Source organism: Mesoplodon bidens (assembly GCF_964165515.1).
Source record: "Mesoplodon bidens genome assembly, contig: HAP1_SCAFFOLD_401, whole genome shotgun sequence".
Classification (NCBI taxonomy): Eukaryota; Metazoa; Chordata; class Mammalia; order Artiodactyla; family Ziphiidae; genus Mesoplodon; species Mesoplodon bidens.
Genome location: NW_027672540.1, coordinates 305,076 through 331,641, shown reverse-complemented (window position 1 = coordinate 331,641; position 26,566 = coordinate 305,076).

Genomic DNA, 26,566 nt, shown 5'->3' with positions numbered 1-26,566 from the left:
CACTTTGTCACTGAGGCAGGTCCATTAGGGAGATGAGGTGTCCACAGGGTCCATTTCCCAGCCCACATTGTGGCACCAGGGAGCAAAACACCGTGAAACAGTAGCTGAGCCTCAGATCACAAAATGTTCAACAGGCATTCTCGGCAGCTGTTCATTTCCCGTGGGTATGCCATCCAAGTACGACAATAACCAACTCTGACCAAATAAACACATCACGCCTGGGGCCATTATGACTCAGGACTGGACGGCTGGAGTTGAACTAGAACCATAAGACAAAAGGTGATGCTTGCATGGTTGGAGCTGGGTTGGGTTAGCATAGTTCGCATTTGTTTTCCTTCTGTGTTTATTTCATGTATTTGTTTTGTGTGTATGGTTAACAATTACAGAGTTCACTCTATCAAACAGATATATCAGTAACTGCAAGCTAAAGGAATGTAACGAAAATGTACGCATGCTGCAATTATGATAATACCACAACCCAATGAGTAAACGCAAAGCAGTGGGTGTAAATACAAGCACAGAAATGTCCCATGCTCTGGTGAGGAGTTTTATAGCAATGGTTCAAGGGCAGGGTTGCTGATAAGGATCAGGGTGTGAGAGGGGCCTGCATTCCTCTAATCTGGCCTCAGCTGGTCTCCTGGTGAGCTTCTGTTGCATGGTTTTGTTGCCAGGGAAGCTTACTTTCTAGAGTGATCATTAGCTTACAGGGGTCTCCCATACTTTTTTCTTTAATTAGAATCCCCTGTGGGATTAACTGTTTAATCACCTCCTTTGTCCCTTTACTCTGTCACTATCGATTTTGCCTGTAAATGTAAGATCAGAACTCGGGAGGTAGCGTAAATGAAGGTCCATCTCTAAATCAGCCCAGCTCCTTTTTCAAAGTATAGATGCACAGGTAGTTCACCCAAGGACTACGGATTTAGAAGTTAGTGATGTGACAAGCCATATGTATTCTGGTAAACTTCCCCTAGATGACACTGAAGGTTAAATGCTTGGTTAGAATTACAGCTTTTAAGATGTCAAAAGGTTGAGGATTTAACTTTGGCCATCAGATATAAGCACGTTAAAACAATAATAGGCTCTATTCTTTATTTTTAATTTTTTTAGTTTTTTAAAAAATTATGATACATCATGTTAGTGAGTTTTAGTGAGTGTATGGGGGATACAATTTTATAAGCAGTAATGTGAAATTATAAAACTATTGTAGAAGATATTGTGGCATTATGCATCAAAATGCTTAAAATATTTATACAACACTTTGACTCACTAATTTTACTTTGACAAGAATATTACTAGGTTTTAATCATACAAGAAATACAAAATTGCTTTTCAATAATAACAATATGGTAAAGCCTCTATGTTTTAGTCAAGGCAACTATGTTTCTTAGAATATCCACAGTTCCTTTCCATTATGGAAATAAGAGCGGATGTTGTACCTTATTTATCTTTGTGATCCTTTTGTAATTCCTTGGAACAAGATATTTCCTGAGTGAATGAAAATAATAACTACACCTGATTCCTTAGATTAGGAAAGTTATATGCCAAAGTGGTTTACATATTTTCTTTCACAGAGGTTTATCATGTATATTTTATTTTTGAATTAAAAAATAGGCTCCCTGTTTTTAAAAATGAATACCTGCAGTGATGTTTGAAATGAATTTTCAATAGTAGTTTATATTTTCTCTCTTGCATATATTACTTGTACAACTTTGGGCCTAAGAATAAATTCTCATCAACGCCTGAATATGTCATATGCCAAGGATGTTTACTCTCCAAGCAATCACTGAATTGAGCCAACTTTTCTGTTTGATTATTTGTTTTTTAATTAGCCTGGTTGATATATTGTCAACAACCTCCTGCCTCTTGGAAATGGCTTAGTGAGTTCATTTGGTTTTTATCTTAGAAGTTAAAATTTTCCAAAATTACTTAGGGATTAATTAGTTAGTTATTTTTTAATTAAAAATTTGCTGTTGATTTTTGGGATAGTGTAGGAGAGTTCTTAGCTGCTTGAGGCCACATCCAGAATGGTGATGGAATTTGATTTGCCCAAAGGAGTGCAATTTGGGTACGTATGTGTCTTTTTTGATGGTTTGTGAGTTTATGAGCAATGAGACAAAAAAAGAGGATGAAAACAAAGTAGCCCTGCCAAATCTTCTGCTTTAATTATTTTTATATCCAGTCTAAATGTTTATTTGAATAATCTTTCGAGACATTTTCAAATGAACATAAAAACATATAATTCAGCAGGAGATATCATATCCTTACATTGTGCTGATGTAGGAAATAATCCCAAACACACACACACACACACACACACTCACACACACATGCAACTATCTCAGAGTTGAAGGCAGGCTGACAAGTTACCTGAGATTGACTGCCATTTTTGTGACTGCTTGAAACAGAAATGGATCAATGGGCAACATTTCAGAGAGGTAGTTTTCATCTCTGCCAAAGAAATATCTCCCAACATGCAAAGCTGTAGAGAAGGGAAATGTGCATTATTGGGAAGTGACCACTGCTGATTGGAAATTTGTGCAATTAATCTTTAAAATTATGTGCAGTAAATTTCACTCTTGGGGTAGTCAGATGTGTGTTTTGACAAATGTGGTATTGCTATGTTTGTTATTTTTTAGCCATGGTAACGCATATGCAGTGATGACCCTGGGTTATAATTTGCATTTCTCTAATGACTAATGACATGGAAGTTGAGCAACTTTTCAGGTCCTTATTTACTGTTCATATATATTCTTTGGTCGAGTTTCTATTCAGATACTTTGCCTGCTTTTTAATTAGGTTGTTTGCTTTCTTATTGTTGAGTTTTGAGAATTAAGTATTCTGGATACTTTTTACAAGTCTTTTCTCAAATATGTCATTTACAAATATCATCTCCCAATCTGCTGCTTTTTTTTAAAATATGTTTAACAATACACTTCACAGAGCCAAAATTTTCATTCTGATAAAGCCAAATTTATCATTTTTTTCTTCCCTGGATAGGTTTAACTGATATATCTAAGACCTTTTTACTTATCCCAAATTCACAAAGATTTTTCTCCTATGTTTTCTACCAGACATTTTATAAATTTATGTTCATAGTGAGTTTGTGATCCAATTTTAATTTTTGAATAAATTCAAGGTTCTTTAATTTTTTTAGCATGCAGACCTTCCATTTTACAGCCCTTAAAAAAAAAAGACACTTCTTATTCTATTGACTTGTCTTTATACCTTTGTCAAAAATCAGCTGATTATATTTCTGTGGGTCTATTTCTGGACCCTCTACTCTGTTCCACTCATATATGTATATTTTCCTTGTCAATCCCCCACTGTCTTGACTGTTTGATTACTGCAGCTTCATCATAGCTCATAAATCAGGTAGTGTGAATCCTCTTTTCTTTTTGAATAAATTATCTTTTCTAAATTTGTTTTTATTTTATTTTATTTTTTTTGGCTGTGTCGGGTCTCAGTTGTGGCATGTGAGATCTTCATTGAGGCATGCAGGATCTTTTCCTTCTGGCACAAGTCCTCTTTGTTGCCGTGTGCAGGTTTTTCTCTAGTTGTGGTGTGCAGGTTTTGTCTCTCTAGTTGTGGTACACGGGCTCCTGAGCACATGGGCTCTGTAGTTTGCAGCATGCGGGCTCTCTTGTTGAGGCACACGAGCTCAGTAGTTGTGGCGCATGGACTTAGTTGTCCCTCAGCATGTGGGATCTTAGTTCCCCTACTGGGGATCAAACCCACATCACCTGCATTGGAAGGCAGATTCTTTACCACTGGACCACCAGGGAAGTCCCTTGAATAAATTATCTTAGTTAGTCTTATTTCTTTGTGTTTCCATATACATTTCAGTATTAACTTGTTGTGGTCTACAAAAAGTTCTGCTACATTTTATTAGAATTGCATTGAAACTATAGATTTATTTAGAGAAAATGGACGTCTTATTAACATAGAGTCATTCAATTATGAACACAGCACATCTCTCTATTAAATGGAGTTCTTTGGTTTCTTTCATCAGTGTTTTGTAGTTTTCAGTGTACAAGTCCTGTACATATTTGATTGCTCTTTACCTGTTTACTTCATTTTTCTGTGCTATAATAAGTGATACTCCTTCTTTAATGTCAAATTATAAACGTTCGCTGCTGGTATATAGATACGATTGGATGTTATACTTTGCAACTTTACTGATTTACTTATTAGTTCTAGGAATTATCTTTAGAGTCCTTTGTATTTTCTATGTGAATAATCATGTCAACTGTAAATATTCAGTTTTATTTCTCCCTTTATTTCCTATATACCTTTTATTTTATTTTTTCTTGTAATATTCTTCTGGTTATAAATTTCAGTATAATGTTTTATAGGAGTGCTGATAGAGGACATCCTTGCTTTGTTCCTGATGTTTGGAGAAAACATTCTATCTTTCACCGTTAATTAAATTATCTGTATTTTTGTAGATACTATTTATCAGGTTAAGGAAGTTTTCTTCTATCCCTAGCTTGTTGTTGGTATTTATAATGAAGTTTATTGAATTTTGTCAAATATGGTTCCTGTATCTATTGAGATGATATAATTTTTCTTCTTTGCTTTATTGATTTGGTGACTTACACTAATTGATTTTTCAATGTTGAACCAGCCTTGCATTCCTGAGGTAAACCCTACACTAATTGATTTTTCAATGTTGAACCAGCCTTGCATTCCTAAGGTAAACCCTCAGTCTTAGCCAAAATGAGTCAAAGATTTAGTGAAAAAAAATATTCTAAAATAGAGACATGAGTCAAAGACCTACCCCTATTTGAACAGTTGTGATTATGGACAGTACAATCAAAGAAACGAAAGAAATTAAATAAGAAGATATACAAAGGACAACCAGAAAAAAATCTCATTTCTTATCACTTGTAAAATTTTGTTTAGTTTTTTCACTCCATATGTCTTCTAAGTCTACATATAAATTAAGATCACACTAACTACTCTCACATATATCTCAAGCACACACGTGTGTGGGAGCAGACACACACACACACACAAAACCCTAAAATATAAATGTTTCTAAATATGAGAGGCATTTACTTTGTTTCCTTACAAAATTAAAACTGCTGTTTATTGCCAGTAGTCATAGCTCTCCTGATTAGTGATATAATACCTCAGTGTTCAACCTTAAGCTCTGCCATACTGAATGCTTGGCTTCTAGGGTCACTATGCCTTTCAGCAGCAGGCTGGCAAAAGGCAAACAGAATGGAAGGGCACATGTAGAAAGTCTTTATGTGATGGGCCTGAGAGAGACAAGTGTTCTGCCCTTTGCTTCCCAATGGATAGCACTTAGTCACATGACCTTACTTCACAGTAAACTGGTTTAACTGTATGTCTAGGAAAAAATAACAGGCAGGTTGAATTGGTCTCTCTCATAGCCACTGATGATTTCATAGTTGATTGTGAATATTCATATCTAGTAACCATATTTATAAAAACATAATGTAAATTTGGGGGGGAGTTCTTTGTTTTTAAAAACAGCATCCTTCAAACACACACATCAATAGTGTTAAAAAAAAGTAAAGCTTCCATTTTTAACATGAAATTCTGAATAATGTTTGAAGCAATATCAACTTATATTTATGAGTTATATACTTATACATACTTACGCATTACTTTAAAAGAATATTTATTTATTTATTTATTTATTTATTTATTTATTTATGGCTGTGTTGGGTCTTCGTTGCTGTGCGTGGGCTTCCTCTAGTTGCAGCAAGCGAGCACTACTCTTCGTTGTGGTGCACGGGCTTCTCATTGCAGCGGCTTCTCTTTGGTGCAGAGCACAGGCTCTAGGTGCACGGGCTTCAGTAGTTGTGGCACATGGGCTCAGTAGTTGTGGCTCGGGGGCTCTAGAGTGTAGGCTCAATAGTTGTGGCACACGGGCTTAGCTGCTCCGTAGCATGTGGGATCCCTTACGGCCGCTCCATGAGTCACTCTCCCGCTGAGCCCAGGAAGGAGGGGGCATCAGTCACAGACCCTAAGGCCTCAGCAGCATTTTGAAACAGCCTATGCATTACTTTTCTTGTATGAAAATGCTTAAATTTTTCTTTATAATTGCATAGTTTTAAAAACTAACATAGAATGATTGCCTCTTTCATACATTTAAACATTTATTTTCTCATATGTGAGGATACAAAACATGTACATATACATTTGGTATATTCTTCAAAACGCCATATATGTAAGTATAGCAGGACATATAAAATATTAGTTTTTATGCTTGATTATTTTTGCTCAGTGTTGTAATTTTTGGAAGTAAATTTTAAAGGGTAGTATAATTCAGAATAAAATATAATTTGAGATTTTATTTTATTTTTATAAAATATCAATCAACAGGCTGATGATAATATATTCACACCTGTCCATGTACAGTTTTACAAAGTTTTAACCATTAACATGAATTCATTTCTTTAAGACTAAGTAACACGGAAAATGATTCCCAATTTTTTTCAAAGTACTTTGGGTCCTTCACTCCTATTGTCAAATAAGAAAGAACTAGAAAAAGTACCAAAGATAAGAATGAGTGGAAGTATGGTTTAGTGATGAAATTTAGTAAACTAGAAAAAAAAACCTCAAAACAAAGATTTAAATATTCAGATATACTGAATAATTGAGCTATTACTAATATTACTATAATATAAATTAAATTGCATAAACTTATGCTTAGTGGAACTAAGTGATTATTTTCTAAATCATAACTCAGATAAAATATTCGGCCTCTAAGATGAGCCTAACATATTTGTATGCAGTGCTCCTAGGGAAAAAAATAAAATAGCATCATTTTCAAATTATACATCATGCAAGATTGGATTTTAATGTGCTTCAGAATACCTCAACAATGATACCAAATACAGCAATGCTATGGTAAAAATGTTATGTTAACAGGCATCCTATTTGTGCTTCATAATAAAATAATATTTACATTGAGATTTGAATTTTATTATGTTGGTGTTTTATTTACACTTTGAGTTGTAACATTAATAACACTAGGTTAAATCAAGTCTAGCCTAATTTCATTTTTTGCAAACTTGCTTCTATATACATTTGCATAATTCTAGCAAACAGTAATCACAGTAATTCAGCTCCCTATAACCTCCTCTAACCATGTCATTCATAACTGCAGAAAATAGAAATTAACCTTTCTGAAAGCTGCATAGCATAATACTCTTTGCTGTCATGGAAAAGGTAGCAGGTGTGGCCGTGGGCTGCAGTCATTTGTCAAGTAAACCATAATGGTGGCATCAAGACAAAAATTATGCTAACGTAAAAGTAATGCTTCTCAACACTATTATTAGCACTCTGTACCAGCAGAATGATAATGAGACTTAAATCACTTCTGAGTTTCCAAATTATTTTTTTCATATGGTAGAGTGTTCCTTAGATTCTTTTTTAGATGCTGTGCATGCAGAAGTAAACACACTGAAGGTGCTTAACAAACTGTAAATGGGTTGAATGTAACCTAAAGCTCAGTTATAATTAGGTAATATTAATATAGTCTCTCACATGATGTTTATTAATTTTTTATAAATGTAACAGTTTTCAGTATTTATGTTACTTAGAAGTTTACTAACACATTAGGGTCTCTTCTCTCCTTTACACACAAGTTTAAGTTTCTCAGTAAACGACATAAAAAAATATTGTCTTCTTCCTTGTGACTCAAATTTACAACCTGAGTTTGAGGCCGGAAGCTGCCCTAGCAATGTGAACTTCAGAAAGTAAATTAATGTCTCTTGATGTTTGGTTTCTTTATATGTTAAAAAAACAAAATAGTAACCACTCATTGTCATTGTAAGGGTTGATAGTATTATGTGTATAAAATCACTTCGTGGATTTTAAAGCACAATATGTCATTAAGATGCAAGTGTTACTTAATATTGCTTGACAACATTTAAAATCCTCTAAATTAAGTAAGTCAATGTTGGGAGAAAAGAGGCAATCTATCATTTGAAGATTCCAAATATTGAAGTCTAACTGGTTTTGTATTTTTCTGGCTAGATCTGAAACCCGATAAATCAAAAGGATATCAAGTAGCAGAATAATCTGGTTAAGTGCAGAAGCCTCCTCTGTACCACTTTTACTTGGCAAGAGATTAGGCTGAGGATAAGCAACATCACAAACAAAATTAAAATGTCTGTGGCAGGCATATGAGCCCCATGATGAGGAAGCTGTAGAGGAGACAAGTGTCTTCCTCCATCACAGAGCTAAACATGGAAACAACTGGGATTTTCACACTGACTACTTGACTGCCCAAGGCCATGTTCATCATTTCTAAGCAGATGGGGTGCAACTTCTCAGCAACCATGAATCTATTAAATTATATTCAACAAAATTTCTGTGGTAAAATAAAGATGGCCACAAAGTTTTTGAGACTCTTTCTATTGAAAGGGGGATTCTAATTCTTCTCCCATTGAATCTGAACAGGTTTCTTAACTCATTTGTCTTACAAAATTAGGCAGTGGTCCAGATTTGGTCTACAGATCATACTTTTTGACCCCTGATAAGAGTGGATTGGGTTTAGCCTGTAAGTAAAAACTGAGTGGTTCTGTATGCTATAGTACTCTTTACTGAAGCCTTAGAGAATCCCAACAAGTACTTCACATTTTCCAAGTGACCTTTAAGATACTCCTACTTTTTAGTTATTTTAGGAACATACACTAAAGCCCATACGCTAGGTTACATTCAATGCTTGTCGATAGACATCTGACGAACAGCCATAAGATTTCCTAAGTTGCAAGCATTGTGTTTTATTCCTGCACAAAGTACCCATTTTCATGGAGACATACAACCCAGTCATTTGTATTTCTACTAAAATACAATAATCATGGAAAGAAATGAGCCAATTATGTTTAGGTTACACAGATAGAGGAGTGAAGTGGGGAGTGAGAAAATGAGAAGAATCAATGATGTCTCCTAGCTTTCAGACTTCATCAACTGGGTGACTTGCAGTATCACTTAGAGATGGAGAATACCGGTGTGATGATTGTAAACACAGCCACCCTTTTCCATTTCTCCCCTCAAGAGGTGGAATCTATCACCCAGTCCTTAAGTCTCGTTTGACCATGTGACTTGAGGCCAATGGAACATTAGCTAACGTCACACCACAGAGACCTGAAAAGTACTTGTGAATTTTAGTTTGCTCGCTTAAGAACTTAGAACCCTCCTGCTATCCTGAGAACAATTCCAGAATACCCTGTACACATGAAGAGAGGACCAAGTGGGTAGCCATTCCAACCAACTCCTTTATGAAACATCCACGGTGGCTGACCTGCCAGCTGGCAGACACATGAACCAATCAGAACAGACCAGAACTCTCCAGTAGGGTCAAAACCCATTGCCAAACTGCAGAATTCTGAGCTAAATGACTAGTTGTTGTTTTAAACCACAGTTATTTGGGGTTTGTATTAGTTACCTTTCATGTAACAAAGTGCAACAAACTTAGTAACTTAGTAACTTAAAGCACCATACATTTCTTATTTCAGTTTTCACTGTTCAGGAGTCAGGGCATGGCTTAGCTGGGTCCTTTGCTAGGGGTCTCTCAAGGTTGAAATTGTATCAGTAAGGCTCTGCTTTTATCTAGAAGTTTGACTGGAGAAGAATGTACTTTGAAACACACTCAGGTTGTTGGCAGAATTAGTTTCCTCGCGGTGGCAGGACAGAGGATTCATCTTTTTGCCAGCTTTAGGCTGGAGGCTGCCCTCCACCACCAGAGGTTGCCCACAGTTCCTTGCCATATGGGCTTTGCCAACATGGCTGTTTCCTTACTCGGCCAGCAAAGAGCATCTCTGGAGCGAATCTGCCAGCAAGACCAAGACTTCCCTAAATAACATCCTTTTGTTTCTGAATCAGAATTTCCAACGACTGGGACTTCCCTGGTGGCGCAGTGGTTAAGAATCCTCCTGCCAATGCAGGGGACACGAGTTAAGGCCCTGGTCCAGGAAGGTGCCACATGCCATGGAGCAACAAAGCCCGTGTGCCACAACTACTGAACCTGTGATCTAGAGCCCATGAGCCACAACTACTGAAGCCCACATGCCACAGCTACTGAAGCCTGGGCGCCTAGAGCCCCTGCTCCACAACAAGAGAAGCCACCGCAAGGAGAAGCCGACGCACTGCAACGAAGAGTAGCCCCCACTCGCTGCAACTAGAGAAAGCCCTCACGCAGCAATGAAGACCCAACACAGCCATAAATAAATAAATAAATAAATAAATAAATAAAATCCTCAGGGAAGTGACACAACATCACCCTTGCCATATTCTGTTGGTTAGCAAGTCACAGATTCTACCTACACTCAGGGCAGGAGATTATACAAGGCCACGAATAGCTGGAGTCTATCCACCACAAGGTCATTTGTTACACAGGAGAAGTTAACCGATATGACCAGGTATGAAGACATTATGATTTTTGTGCTTAAAAGACAAGGTTCTGTGGGCTTCCCTGGTGGTGCAGTGGTTGAGAGTCCGCCTGCCGATGCAGGGGACACGGGTTCGTGCCCCGGTCTGGGAAGATACCACATGCCGCGGAACGGCTGGGCCCGTGAGCCATGGCCGCTAAGCCTGCGTGTCCGGAGCCGGTGCTCTGCAACGGGAGAGGCCACAACAGTGAGAGGCCTGCACACTGCAAAAAAAAAAGAGTAGGTTCTATAGCTAGACTGCCTGATTTTATATCCTAGGTCTGCCACTTAGCTATGTGATATGAGACAATCCATCTAACTTCATCCCTAACCACATAAACAGTTTCTATTTTAACAATGTAGATTTTTGACCTATGGGACTTATTAATAACAACCAAACAAGTCATCACCATACCGATACCTTTTACTCATATCATATTAATAACAAGAAAAAGAAAATTGGAATAAGATGTATCTATCACAACTTTATACCCAAACACAACTTCCCAGTAAGAAAAAAAAAAAATCTGTCAGCATCAGCACTGTGGAAAACAGGAAAATGCAAATCTGCCTTAGGAAGCTTTTAGTGACTTAAATATTGAAGCCACTGAAACATTAATTTGAATTTAGGATTCATGCTACAGTGATTTTACTGTACTGTGTAGTTGGCTAGGACTTCCCACCTGTTCTTCCACAAAACTGAAAGTACGAAACAACTGAAATTTAAGTAGGCTTTTACTTAAACTTTCTCATTGGTAACATCTGAAAAGGCAGGATGTAACAGCTAAGAGGATAAACTTTCCATTTGGATGTTAACAAAGTAATTCCTTTAAACTTTATTCTTCTGTTTAAAATGGAAAATACTGTCTATAAACGCTCTCCTATTGCACATATTATTTACCCATATGATTTTTAATATATATTACCAACATGATTGGTATGTGATATTGCAATTTAGGCTGAGCATTAAGTGGCATATATAAAATAACATAAAAATAAGACATTCTATTCTTGCATTTTTATTTTTATTTATTTATTTATTTATTTATTTTTTTAACCACCTAATTTCCCTTTCACATTTTTATTTAGCAGGTTATTGAAAAGAAAAAAAAAAGCTTTCATTTTAAAGTCCAAGAACCCTGGAGTTTTTTTTTTTTTTTTTTTTTTAGTTTCTACTTTATAACAAAGTGAATCAGTCATACATATACATCTGTTCCCACATCCCTTCCCTCATGCATCTCCCTCCCTCCCACCCTCCCCATCCCACCCCTCCAGGCGGTCACAAAGCACCGAGCTGATCTCCCTGTGGTATGCGGCTGCTTCCCACTATCTATCTACCTTACGTTTGGTAGTGTATATATGTCCATGCCTCTCTTTCACTTTGTCACAGCTTACCCTTCCCCCTCCCCATATCCTCAAGTCCATTCTCAAGTAGGTCTGTGTCTTTATTCCTGTTTTACCCCTAGGCTCTTCATGACATTTTTTTAAAATTCTGTATATATGTGTTAGCATACGGTATTTGTCTTTCTCTTTCTGACTTACTTCACTCTGTATGACAGACTCTAGGTCTATCCACCTCATTGCAAATAGCTCAGTTTCGTTTCTTTTTATGGCTGAGTAATATTCCATTGTATATATGTGCCACATCTTCTTTATCCATTCATCCAATGATGGACACTTAAGTTGTTTCCATCTCCAGGCTATTGTGAATAGAGCTGCAATGAACATTTTGGTATATGTCTCTTTTTGAATTATGGTTTTCTCAGGGTATATGCCTAGTAGTGGGATTGCTGGATCATATCGTAGTTCTATTTTTAGTTTTTTAAGGAACCTCCATACTGTTCTCCATAGTGGCTGTACCAATTCACATTCCCACCAGCAGTGCAAGAGTGTTCCCTTTTCTCCACACCCTCTCCAGCATTTATTGTTTCTAGATTTCTTGATGCTGGCCATTCTGACTGGTGTGAGATGATATCTCATTGTAGTTTTTTTTTTTTTTTGCTTTATAACAAATTTAATCAGTTATACATATGTTCCCATATCCCCTCCCTTTTGCGTCTCCCTCCCACCCTCCCTTTCCCACCCCTCCAGGCGGTCACAAAGCACCGAGCTGATCTCCCTGTGCTATGCGGCTGCTTCCCACTAGCTATCTACCTTACGGTTGGTAGTGTATATATGTCCATGCCGCTCTTTCACTTTGTCACAGCTTACCCTTCCCCCTCCCCATATCCTCAAGTCCATTCTCTAGTAGGTCTGTGTCTTTATTCCTGTCTTACCCCTATGTTCTTCATGACATTTTTTTTCTTAAATTCCATATATATGTGTCAGCATACAGTATTTGTCTTTCTCTTTCTGACTTATTTCACTCTGTATGACAGACTCTAGGTCCATCCACCTCATTACAAATAGCTCAGTTTCGTTTCTTTTTATGGCTGAGTAATATTCCATTGTATATATGTGCCACGTCTTCTTTATCCATTCATCCGATGATGGACACTTAGGTTGTATCCATCTCCGGACTATTGTGAATAGAGCTGCAATGAACATTTTGGTACATGTCTCTTTTTGAATTATGGTTTTCTCAGGGTATATGCCTAGTAGTGGGATTGCTGGTTCATATGGTAGTTCTATTTTTAGTTTTTTAAGGAACCTCCGTACTGTTCTCCATAGTGGCTGTACCAATTCACATTCCCACCAGCAGTGCAAGAGTGTTCCCTTTTCTCCACACCCTCTCCAGCATTTATTGTTTCTCGATTTTTTTTTTTTTTTTTTTTTTTGCGGTATGTGGGCCTCTCATTGTTGTGGTCTCTCCCGTTGCGAAGCACAGGCTCCGGACGCGCAGGCTCAGCAGCCATGGCTCACGGGCCCAGCCGCTCCGCGGCATGTGGGATCTTCCCGGACTGGGGCACGAACCCGTGTCCCCTGCATTGGCAGGCGGACTGTCAACCACTGCGCCACCAGGGAAGCCCTCGATTTCTTGATGATGGCCATTCTGACTGGTGTGAGATGATATCTCATTGTAGTTTTGATTTGCATTTCTCTAATGATTAATGATGTTGAGCATTCTTTCATGTGTTTGTTGGCAATCTGTATATCTTCTTTGGAGAAATGCCTATTTAAGTCTTCTGCCCATTTTTGGATTGGGTTGTTTGTTTTTTTGCTATTGAGCTGCATGAGCTGTTTATAAATTTGGGAGATTAATCCTTTGTCAGTTGCTTCATTTGCAAATATTTTCTCCCATTCTGAGGATTGTCTTTTGGTCTTGTTTATGGTTTCCTTTGCTGGGCAAAAGCTTTTAAGTTTCATTAGGTCCCATTTGTTTATCTTTGTTTTTATTTCCATATCTCTAGGAGGTGGGTCCATAAGGATCTTGCTGTGATTGATGTCATAGAGTGTTCTACCTATATTTTCATCTAAGAGTTTGATAGTTTCTGGCCTTACATTTAAGTCTTTAATCCATTTTGAGCTTATTTTTGTGTATGGTGTTAGGGAATGATCTAATCTCAAACTTTTACATGTCCCTGTCCAGTTTTCCCAGCACCACTTATTGAAGAGGCTGTCCTTTCTCCACTGTACATTCCTGCCTCCTTTATCAAAGATAAGTTGGCCATATGTGCATGGGTTTATCTCTGGGCTTTCTATCCTGATCCACTGATCTATCTTTCTGTTTTTATGCCAGTACCACACTGTCTTGATTACTGTAGCTTTGTAGTATAGTCTGAAGTCAGGGAGCCTGATTCCTCCAGCTCCGTTTTTTGTTCTGAAGATTGCTTTGGCTATTCGGGGTCTTTTGTTTTTCCAAACAAATTTTGAAATTTTTTGTTCTAGTTCTGTGAAAAATGCCAGTGGTAGTTTGATAGGGATTGCATTGAATCTGTAGATTGCTTTGGGTAGTAGAGTCATTTTCACAATATTGATTCTTCCAATCCAGGAGCATGGTATATCTCTCCATCTATTTGTATCATCTTTAATTTCTTTCATCAGTGTCTTATAATTTTCTGCATACAGGTCTTTTGTCTCCTTAGGTAGGTTTGTTCCTAGATATTTTATTCTTTTTGTTGCAATGGTAAATGGGAGTGTTTTCTTGATTTCATTTTCAGATTTTTCATCATTAGTGTACAGGAATGCCGGAGATTTCTGTGCATTAGTTTTGTATCCTGCTACTTTACCAAATTCATTGATTAGCTCTAGTAGTTTTCTGGTAGCATCTTTAGGATTCTCTATGTATAGTATCATGTCATCTGCAAACAGTGACAGCTTTAGTTCTTCTTTTCCAATTTGGATTCCTTTTATTTCCTTTTCTTCTCTGATTGCTGTGGCTAGAACTTCCAAAACTAGGTTTAAACTTTCAGATACCTCAAGTGTATATTAAAATAAGCCTGACATTTCGTGACTTGAGAGGAATAATTGACTCATAATCTATGAACAAAACCGGGGAAAACATAACTACATTGTTTTAATTTATTAATGGCAAGTGTGTGGCATCATAGCTTTAGAAATCCTTGATCCCCCACAAATTTTTGTACATGGAATTCTTACATAGTTCTTGATCTTTTCTGAAGCAAAATATATTTTTCTTTATTGTCTTAGGCTACTTGCTGATTCAGAAAAATCACTCCATATTCATTGCCCTACACTCTTTTAATGGTTCATTGCCATTACTTAGAATATGTGTTAATGAAAAGATGTTATGAAGAGTATCTGAAATTTAACTTATTTAACTGAGAAAAAAAAGCAAATAAGCCTTTTAGGTCATTGCAAACTTGTGAGTTGGAAACAGTAACTTGTAGAATCATTAGGATGCTAAGATGGAAGAAAGAGAGAAAGAAAAGCCCTGAGTATTGAGCATAATGATCTGCACCTGTTTTCAATCACGACTTTCTGTGGAAGCATCGACCGCGTTGGAATAAAGATTTCAGTGTTTGCACAGCTGGACTACAATGCTACTTTCCAGATAGTGGAAAGTCATTAAGGGCATATAAATAGACCACACTATGATTTTGGAAGATTGAACTATGAAATTTACTGAGGGGTAGGATTGTTTAAAAAATGTTTGGTTTGTTCAGAACTCCTTTTCTTAAATAGCCTAAAAATAAATACAGAGAGGATCGTGTTATTGCCAGTCTGGGATTGATTTACACGAAGTCTATAAATACAAGAGTGATTACCATCTAATGTGGGAGCTATCACTTCTGTCCAAAAATAAGCCCCTCTCTATGGCTCCAAAGGGTAGAAATTCTGCTACCAGGGGAACAGACTTGATTTTCCACTTATCTTTTAATGATTTTCTGCAGGCAAAAACCGGGAGCCAAAATCCTACTGACATCTGTTTGTTGGTATGGGTCTTGTTTAGAACCCCAGTACTAAGTAATTATTCATTTTTTCTTGGCATTAGGATTGCATAGCTCACAATGTTTCACAACATGTAAGCTGTAATAAATAAAGGAATAAACAAAACTCTTCTCCTAAGTGCTCATTTATATAAAGCATCAGCAAAACAAACCGGAAAGCTTATACCATTTATTGCTAGATTGGCACTGTTTACAGTTCACATTTATCATTAACAAATGGAAGAAAAGGAAACTGCTAGCTTTTTCATCTTAAACCAGGTCTGATATTTTAATGATCAAGGAAAACTTCATATTGAAATTTATGCTATTGTGTAAGTCATCCTGTGGAGTATTTTCTTTTATCCTTAGTATTTATTTTTAAGGCACTATGACTTCACTGACTTAGAAGAAAAATGTGGATTTAAGCCTGAACCTGACCTTAGAGATATTAGGAAAATCTCTTAACCCTTCTAAGCATCTTTACTCCCATACTACATGGAGATAACAATATTTATTTCATAAGAGCATAGTGGAAAATAATTTAACAGACATAGGGTATATGACATCACTATCTTAGTAATGCTTTATTTTCTCCCTAAACTCTTCTGCTACTTGCTTTGAAGTATTTAATTTTAAGCACAAAGCGATGCTGACCAAGTTGTTTCGCATGGAAAGACAGCCCTCGTCAATTCAATTTAAAGATAGGTAAGTTGTGAGCCAACCGCATAATAGAACTATTAGTATGGCACTTACCAAAGTGAGAAAGATCCAAATGGGGCCCATGTTTGCGGGAAGCTAAAGAATGTCCCCAGGAAATCAGGACCTAATTTCCACAACCTGTGAATATCACCTTATATGACAAAAAATATGTGATGATTTCTAAGGATTTTGAGATGGGACATGATGCCCGGTGATGCATTGCCTTAGTGTGGGCCTTAAATGCAGTCACACATGTTCTTATAAGAAAGAAGCCGGGGCGGGGCTTCCCTGGTGGCGCAGTGGTTGAGAGTCTGCCTGCCGATGCAGGGGACACGGGTTCGTGCCCCGGTCCGGGAGGATCCCACATGCCGTGGAGCGGCTGGGCCCGTGAGCCATGGCCGCTGAGCCTGCGCGTCCGGAGCCTGTGCTCCGCAGTGGGAGAGGCCACAACAGTGAGGGGCTGGCATACCGCAAAAAAAAAAAAAAAAAAGAAGCATGAGGAGGGTGAACATAGAAGAGGAGAAGGCACACAGAAGATGGTATGTCCCTGGAAGCAGGTGTGGGAGTGAAGTGGATGCAAGTTAAGGAAAGCTGGCAGCCACCTGAAGCTGGAAGAGGAAGCGGATTCTCCCCTGGGGCCTCCCAAAGGAACACCACCCTGCTGAAACCTGGATTTCCAGACGATGACACTGAATTTGGACATCCTGTGCCCAGCACTGTGAGAGAGTACATTTCTTTTGTTTTACATCATCAAGCTTGTGGTCATTCATTACAGGAATCTCCGTGACTACTAGTACAATGCTGCTGATTGTTTACAGGTAAGTGGACTGACTCACAAATGATCCATGATGCAGGAGGAGGTAAACACCAGACACATAACACATGTGCTAGAGGACCAGGATGGAGTCATCACACATGTGATATCTGAGGGGCACTGAAGGTTGTAGAGTGTTCATAGGAATGACAAAGAATGGGAAAAGGACATTCCACATGTATTACATACATGAGGCAAAAAAAGATGACTGAAAAGTCAGATAAGCAGTAGTTGGTGCTGATCTTTTCTTAAATGTGAACTTCCTCTGCTGAGATGGAGGAACCATGTGGGGAGAAATTTAATTTTGAAACCCAGTAGTAAAGAACACAGGCAAACAGCTCTTGGGATTGGAGTGAGCTACTTGCATGGGTACGTGTCTGAGCAAATATCCGTACACTAAAGAAATACAGTTGTTAAGTGTTCTTCACTTACGTATCTGAACCCTAATGCATTACATAGACATCTTCATAATTCTCTTCGTGTAAAACTATACCTGCCCTAAAAGAGGAAAGTAACTAGTCTGGTCCAAGGTGCACTGTAGGGTACAAAATGAAGTGAGGTGCATGTTGAAGAAAGAGACATATCCCTTAGCAAAATCTGGTTAAGAGTCCCAAACACTCATTAGTGAAAAGAAATTAAAGGAGCCTCAAAATGACATTAATTTTAGATGTGTATGTTAACAGGTTTTTTTTTTGATGGTCTAGCTATGTGGTGGATATGAATGGGTCATCAGATTAAATTAAATGTTAAGTACATTATATTTATTTAATTGCTTTGTGTATGGTTCATGTATCTGAAGTGAAATTTTATGTTGTTTTTCCCTGAGTTAAAATACCCATTCAGGTATTTTGGTAAAGAACAGTATTTCTAAGGGAATAAGACATATAGCCAATATTTTGAATCCCAGCCTATGAAAATTAGGTAGGTAGGTATTACCATTTTAATAAAAATGTCCGAACCACTTTCATGTCTTTCTAAATTTGGAGGAGTTTACTCATGCAGAGGAAGAATACCTGCCACAATATCAAGACATGAATAGTCATGGCCTTTTGGGAAAAGTGGAAACAGTTACCAGTGTTTGGAATGTTGGCTTAGTGGCCAAAGTAACAATAGAAAAGGCTCAGCAGGGCATTTGCAGAAATATTGAGAAGATCTTCTATGGGGAGCAGAAGAGTTTAGAGGCAATGTAACTAGGATGCAATGAAGGAGAAGATCTGGAGCCAGAGTAACCATGGAAGATAAAGGAAACTCAACTAGGAAATGATTTTAGACAAGAGAAAATGCAGGCCTGAACTAAAATTACAGCGATGTCACAAAAACAACATCTAACGACTCAGTACATAGGGTTCATTCTGAGCACCCCACGAAATGACAAAATGAGGCAACAAATTCATATCCTCCTTTCTTCCCTCAATATACTTTCTGATCTGATTATTGTGACAGTACTTTGACTATGTCAAGTATTTATTATGCCATTGCATTTATGTTTAATATTTAATATGCAGTAATACACAAAGGAACAGAACTCTGAATGATAATCTGTGCAGAGAAGCAAAAGTAAAGCTTTTACTGTTCTCATCAAGTTTGTGAGCTGTCTGAAATGAGTCCATGTTTTTCAGATAATATTGACTCCTGCAGTAGTTAGCAGACATCAAAAATTGCATTTCAATATAAACCAGTCTGGGTTAAAAGGAAACTTCTGCCAGTTAAAAAAGCAATCATACTGATACACATATAAGTGGGAAGAGTTACTTAAATTTTTGTGATTATTAACTTATCACCAGGGAATAGAGTTTTACATAAAACAAATATTGGGTTGGCCAAAAAGTTCATTCAGCTTCTCCGAGAACAGCTTACCAAAACCCGAACGAACTTTTTGGCCAAACCAATACAAAAAGAACCTTGATCCAAGGCTGAATGAGGAACAAATAGAAAAGATGAACAGACCAATCACAAGTACTGACATTGAAACTGTGATTTTAAAAAGTCCAACAAACAAAAGTCCAGGATCAGCTGTCTTTACAGGCAAATTCTATCAAACATTTAGAGAGGAGTTAACACCTATCCTTCTGAAACCATTCCAAAAAATTGCAGACGAAGGAACACTCTCAATTCATTCTGTGAGGTCACCATCACCCTGCTACCAAAACCAGAGGAAGGTACCACAAAAAAAAATTACAGGCCAATATCATTGATGAACATAGATGCAAAAATCATCAACAAAATACTAGCAAACCAAATCCAACAATACATTAAAAGGATCATACACCATGATCAAGTGGGATTTATTCCACAGATGCAAGGATTCTTCAGTATCTGCAAATCAATCAGTGTGAACCACTACATTACAAACTGAAAAATAAAAACTATATAATATCTCAATAGATACAGAGAAAACTTTTGATGAATTTCAACACCATTTATGATAAAAATTCTCCAGAAAGGGGGCATAGATGGGCACTACCTCAATATAATAAAGGCCAAATATGACAAACACACAGACAACATCATACTTGAGGGTGAAAAGCTGAAAGCATTTCATCTAAGATCAGGAACAAGACAAGGATGTCCACTCTTGCCACTTTTATTCAACATAGTTTTGGAAGTCCTAGTCACAGTAATCAGAGAAAAAAAAAAGGAATACAAACTGGAAAAGAAGAAGTAAAATTGTCACTGTTTGCACATGACACTATACATAGAAAATCCTAAAGATGCCATCAGAAAACTACTAGAGCTCATTAATGAATTTGATAAAGTTTCAGGATAAAAAATTAATGCACAGAAATCTCTGGCATTCCTATACACTAAAAATGAAATATCAGAAAGAAAAATTGAGGAAACAATCCCATTTGTCATAGCATCAAAAAGAATAAAATACCTAGGAATAAACCTGGCTAGGGGGACAAAAGACCTGTGCTCTAAAGACTGTAAGATGCTGATGAAAGAAATCAAAGATGACACAAACAGATGGAAAGATATACCATGTTCTTGTATTGAAAGAGTCAATATTGTCAAAATGACTATACTTCCCAAGGCAATCTACAAATTGAATGCAAACAAAATCAAATTACCAATGGCATCTTTCACAGAACTAGAACAAAAAACTTTAATATTTGTATGAAACACAAAAGATCCTCAATAACCAAATCAATCCTGAGAAAGAAAAATGGAGCTGGAGGAATCAGACTCCCTGATTTCAGACTATATTACAAAGCTACAGTAATCAAAACAGTATGGTAGTGGCAAAGAAACAGAAATATAGATCAATGGAACAGGAGAGAAAGCCCAGAAATATACCCACACACCTATGGTTAATTAATCTATGACAAAGGTGGCAAGAATATAAAATGGAGAAAAGACAGTCTTCAATCAGTGGTGCTGGGAAAATTGGACAGCTACATGAAAAAGAATGAAATTATAATATTCTCTAACACCATGCACAAAAATAAATGCAAAATGGATTAAAGACCTAAATGTAAGGCCTGAAATTATGAAATGCCTAGAAGCAAACACAGGCAGAACACTCTTTCACATAAATTGCAGCAGTATCTTTTTGGATTCTTCTCCTAGAGTAATGGAAATAAAAACAAAAATAAACAAATGAGACCTAATTAAACTTAAAAGCTTTTGCACAGCAAAGGAAACCAGAAGCAAAATGAAAAGACAACCAAGAGAATGGGAGAAAATATTTGCAAAGAGACAAACAAGGGATTAGTCTCCAAAATATACAAACAGCTCATGCAGCTCTATATCAAAAAAAAAAAACAATAAAAAAATACACAGAAGACCTAAATAGGCATTTCTGCAAAGAATTCATACAGATGGCCAAAAAGCACATGAAAATATGCTCAACATTGTTAATTATTAGAGAAATGCAAATCAAAACTACAATGAGGTAGGTATCACTGTACATGGGTCAGGATGGCTATCATCAAAATGTCTACAAACAATAAATGCTGGAGAGGGTGTGGAGAAAAGGAAACCCTCCTACATTGTTGGTGGGAATGTAAATTGGTAAAACTACTATGGAGAACAGTATCGAGGTTCCTTTAAAAACTAAAAACTGAACTACCATATGATCTAGCAATCCCACTCCTGGGCATATATTCAGAGAAAACCCTAATTCGAAAAGCTACATGCACCCCAGTGTTCACTGCAGTACTATTTAAAGTAGCCAAGACATCGAAGCAACCTAAGTGTTCACTGACAGATGAATGAAGCAACCTAATTGTTCACTGACAGATATGTGGTACATATATGCAATGGAATATTACTCTGCCATAAAAAAAGAGTAAAATAATGCCATTTGCAGCAACATGGATGGACCTAGAGATTATCATACTAAGTTAAGTAAGTCAGGCAAAGAAAAATATGTTATAACTTATATGTAGAACCTAAAACAAATGATACAAATGAACTTATCTGCAAAACAGAAACAGACTCACAGGCTTTGAAAACAAATTTATGGTTACCAAAGGGGAAACATAGTGGGAGGGATAAATTAGGAGTTTGGGATTAACATATACACACTACTATATATAAAATAGGTAATGAACAAGGGCCTACTCTATAGCACAGGAGCTCTACTCAATATTCTCTAATAACCTCTATGGAAAAAGAATCTGAAAAATAATGTACATGTGTGTATGTATAACTGAATCACTTTGCTGTACATCTGAAACTAACACAACTATACTCCAATATAAAATAAAAAATTAAATTTAAAAAACTTGATTTTTGATCTGGAACAATAATAATAAACAAGCAAACAAAAGTGTGAGGTTTTCTTCCCAAAATAGCAGTGTTTTACAGAATAAAATTATTTTTTCTGAATTTTAAAATGTTCTATTGATTTTAATATATGGCATATGCAGTAGCTACATAACACTCAATTCATTAAAATTAGATGAGACTGCTACCAATCACAGTAACTGGCAGAAAAAGCAATTGGTTTTGGAAGTTAAAATTATTGCCTAAAAGAAGCTATGTGTAAGTTATTTTGAACAACTATTGAGGCAAAAGAATTTAAAATTACTTTTCATGTGCTACAAAAGTACTAGATAGAAGAGTTTGTATTTATTGGTTTTGGCTAATAATAATTTCTTTATCCTTATGGAAAAGGATTTAAAATTTCTCAGCCGATAAAAAAGTGTGGAGTTTATTTTTCAGTTTAAAATATTCGTATAACTATATAACTATATTTCTCCACCAACTTTAAAAATAATATATTGAAATTAGATTAGCAGTTTCTATATTAGATTTTTTTACACTTTTTAAAATATGATAGTAGTTTTCAAATATTTATCTTATTATTCTATAATTATATTAATATATGAGAGTGTCCATAAAGTAGATCAAGTGTGAGTTAAGAGTAGAAGCTATCTTCAGGTTTAACTGTCTCAGAGACTATTACAGTAAGTCCCTACATACGAACCTTAAAGTTGCAAACTTTCAAAGATGCGAACGTGTCCAGAGAAAGGATGAAGAGTGACAAGAGGAAGAAGAAGTAACTGAAGAACTGAAGAGATTCACGACGCAGGAAATAACAAGGGGACTTTCTTTATTTGAGGAGGCACTGTTAGTTTTTGAGGCACAGGACCCAAAGGTAGAATGGTACACAAAGGTTGCAGCAGCCTTTCAGAATGCAATCCAGTGCTACCGTGTCATCTATGATGAGAAAAAAAGAGCTACTACCCAGACATCGCTGGATCTTTTTTTCAAGAGGGTACTATGTTACTATGATAATTTTCAAGGTACTATACTGTAAGATTAAAAATGTTTTCTTTTTTTTGTTTTTTTTAATTTATAATTTGTGTGAAAAGTATTATAAACCTATTACAGTACAGCACTATATATCCGATTGTGTTAGTTGGGTACCCAGGCTAACTTTGTGGGATTTACAAACAAACTGGATTTATGAATGTGCTCTTAGAATGGAACTCATTCATATATAGGAGACTTACTGTATAAGCAACTTTCTAGTGACAGTGAAAACTACATTAGTGGTTTTAACAATGTACTTTAAATATAAATATTAAAGGATGATGTCTAATATTAGGAATGAAGATTTCACAATTGAAATGGCATCTGTGGAAGAGAAGTAAGAGTCACCGTCTTTCAAGTCCACTTTGAGAGAACTTTACATATACAATGTATCCTTAAAGCCAACAACTGCCTACTTTTCCAGGTACTCTCAGGGTTTAGCATATTTTATGTTACATCAAATTTGCTGGAAAAAAGTATTTAAGAAAAGAATAAATGAGCATTAAGCTAGTCACTTTTCCCCAGCAAAGAATGTATTTCCCAGGGAGTTGCTGTCCCAATAAGAAAAGAGGCAGGATTAGACTCCGGATTGGTGTGCTCTGCCAAGCAGTATCGTATTTCATAATTATAGGCGAGCCAACTGATAATAACGTGAAATGGAAAAGTTCTGGTCACAACATCTCCTACATACGTTTTTTTCCCTAAGCATTGTCAGTAAATTAGGGGGAAATGAATGAGTGTTCAGGGTTTTAAAAAGGTTCATGTCGCTATAGGAATTAAGTATGATTTACATATCAATTATAACTTGGATATTACAATAACTTTTGGTTGACCTTTGCCTTTTGCTAAACACTTATGTTTTCTTTTACCTGTGGACTTTTAAAAATATTATTAGAGAGGTTGTTTCAGCACCTTATGTTCATCAAAGTAAGAATTTATGTACCAAAGATGGCTAGAAGATGAGGCTATGTACTTAACAGTTGTCACAGCAACTCCTTAACATAACACATATGATTTTTCCATATTTTGACTCAAAATAATTTTATGTTTTCTTTTTGGCATCACAACAGCCAATTGTTTGGATTATTTAGAGACATGATCATATTACTTTATAAATTGTATTGAAGGTGAATATTTACATTGTCTGAGCCACTGTTGGAGAAGAGGAAATTTCCCCCTTTACCCTCTTGAGGTCTTGTGGCTGGACTAATAATAAAATTGACACAAGACAGATTAACAGGAGAAAAGGAAACACATTTTAATCATGCCCACAGAGGTCTCATAGAAATGGGACCTAAGAAGTGACCAAAGCAGGTAGCTTTTATCTTTTTAGACAAAGAAACAATAAATTTGTAAGAATTGACAGGACAAAGAAATGCAGGTGTTGGGTGTTTAATTAGTGAAGAATCTAAATGTAGTTTGGGCTTGGAGTAGTAAATTAAAGAAGTCACAGGGTTTGTTTTTATGGGCTCCTTGGCCCTGAATTCCCTGTCTCTGGTGATAAGGATGTCCTCTTACCTCCAGATGCAGGAAGTGCACTTTTCACGTGAGAGTTTTATTTTTTGCTTTCAAGCAGACAGAAATAAGGGTCAGGGTGTCCCTCTTGCCTTGGCCATTTCTTAAGTAGATTTAATTTAAAGTAATCAATATGCCACTGAAGCACATTTTGGGGTGGCCAACCCTGGAACCCAACACCACCTATTTTTTTTTAAACAAGTATGCATTAATCAGCTATACTTTGACTCTCGGAATCTGATTCCTGGAGGTAGGACTTGGAAACTACATTTTAATTTACTACCTGAGATTCAGAACTGCTGCTATTGGAGCATCTCAGGCCCACTTCACACCTACCCATGATTTTGAGAAGGAAGAAAACCTTGATCATGATTCAAGGACACAATTATTACACTGTGGTAAGGAGGCTAATGGGATAAGTGAAGGAATTCTAAATAGATTTAAACTAAGACAAGCAATCTCTTGGCCTCTCCTCTGAGATGTCTTCCGCTTTCAAATTGATTCCTCTTTGCATTGGATCTTTTTTCTTCATCTTCTCATGCAACCCATACAATAAAACAAGTCTCATGATACCTATCACTTTGAAAGGATTTCCTTCCACTGAGTTGTGTAGTTTGTAGCAAAACCAAGTGGGGCCCATAAGAGGAGAAGGCTTAGACTGCAAAATAAATTCTTTTCTAGAATTTATTCTAGAGAAATGTTTTAATTTTGGTTGGGTTTATCTTACTATCATTACTCACCACTCTTTCATTTACACACTCAGTTAGTTAACAAGTATTTATTGAGTTGTTACCATATTCCAGGCAGTGTCTAGGCACTGTTGGACAGGCCCTAAAAGTGGTCAAAGAACCTATTCTCATAGGGATTATCCCATCGAGGTAGTGGACAAATTATAAGTAGATACACAATATTTCAGTACTTAACATACCTATGAGGAAAAAAATAAGCAGGTCTTTAGGGATTGGAATTTAAGAAATTTTAAAATGTAAAAGAGCAAATCATGAAACTATTCAGGAAAAGACCAGTCCAAGCAGAAGCCACAATATTTAAGATGCCTCTGCAGATAGAGTGTTTGATCAGAAAAGATCAGTTAAGGGGCCAGTGTGGCTGAACTAGAGAGAAAAAGGGAAGGATGACATGAAATGATGCCAAAGATAGCTTGAGGAACAGACCATATGTGGCCTTTGAGGTCAGCATGCAACATAGAGTTTGGCTTTATTCTTAATGATGTGAGAACCCTCTGGAATTACCATGTCAGAATAGAGAGACACCACACCAAAATGAAGTTAAAAATGCTCGGTCAGACTCCAGCATATGTAGAAAGAATCATTGCTTTATCCAGCCCAGCTTACCACACTTAATGTGCATTTTCAAATAGTTTAATTAGTCAGCTGAATGTCAAAGTTATAGCTTGTAATAAATATCATTTCCTTGTCTAAAGGTCTTCTTTGATAAAGAAATATAAATCATCTTGTACTTGACAAAAGGAAAATAATTCCAGTCTTAACGCTTGGCCATTGTATTAGTGAGCTTTTCAGCTGGAAACAGAATCAAACCCAGATGTTACTAGAGTCTTCAATGAAGATAGCATTTACAGAAGTGTAAAAATATTATAATGAAACAAACAAAAAACCAAAATATTGATGAACCCAAAGAACAGCAATGAGAGTAAGCCATTATCTCTCCTGGGGCTGAAGGGGTCAAGGAGCCAGGGGAGTGGTGAGGCCATGAAAGAAGAGGTGCTGCCTGAGCAGTGTGCTGGAACATAGCCACTACCTGAGGATGGCTCAGAGGCACGAGAAAGCATAGAGAAACAGACCTAGCTCCTATCACCCACTACGCCTGTGATTTCTCTCATTGGTGGATTTATGGTGCTTTACCTAAATCACCTCTTAAAAACTTAGGTACCTATCCCCCTGCTCTTATTCTTTTAGAAGAAACATTTTTTTTGGAGCTTTGTTGAAACTTTGTACACTTTCTATTTAATTCTTTTTCTCAAAAATGTTTTCTTCTGTCCACTTTTTAGACCCAGGTTG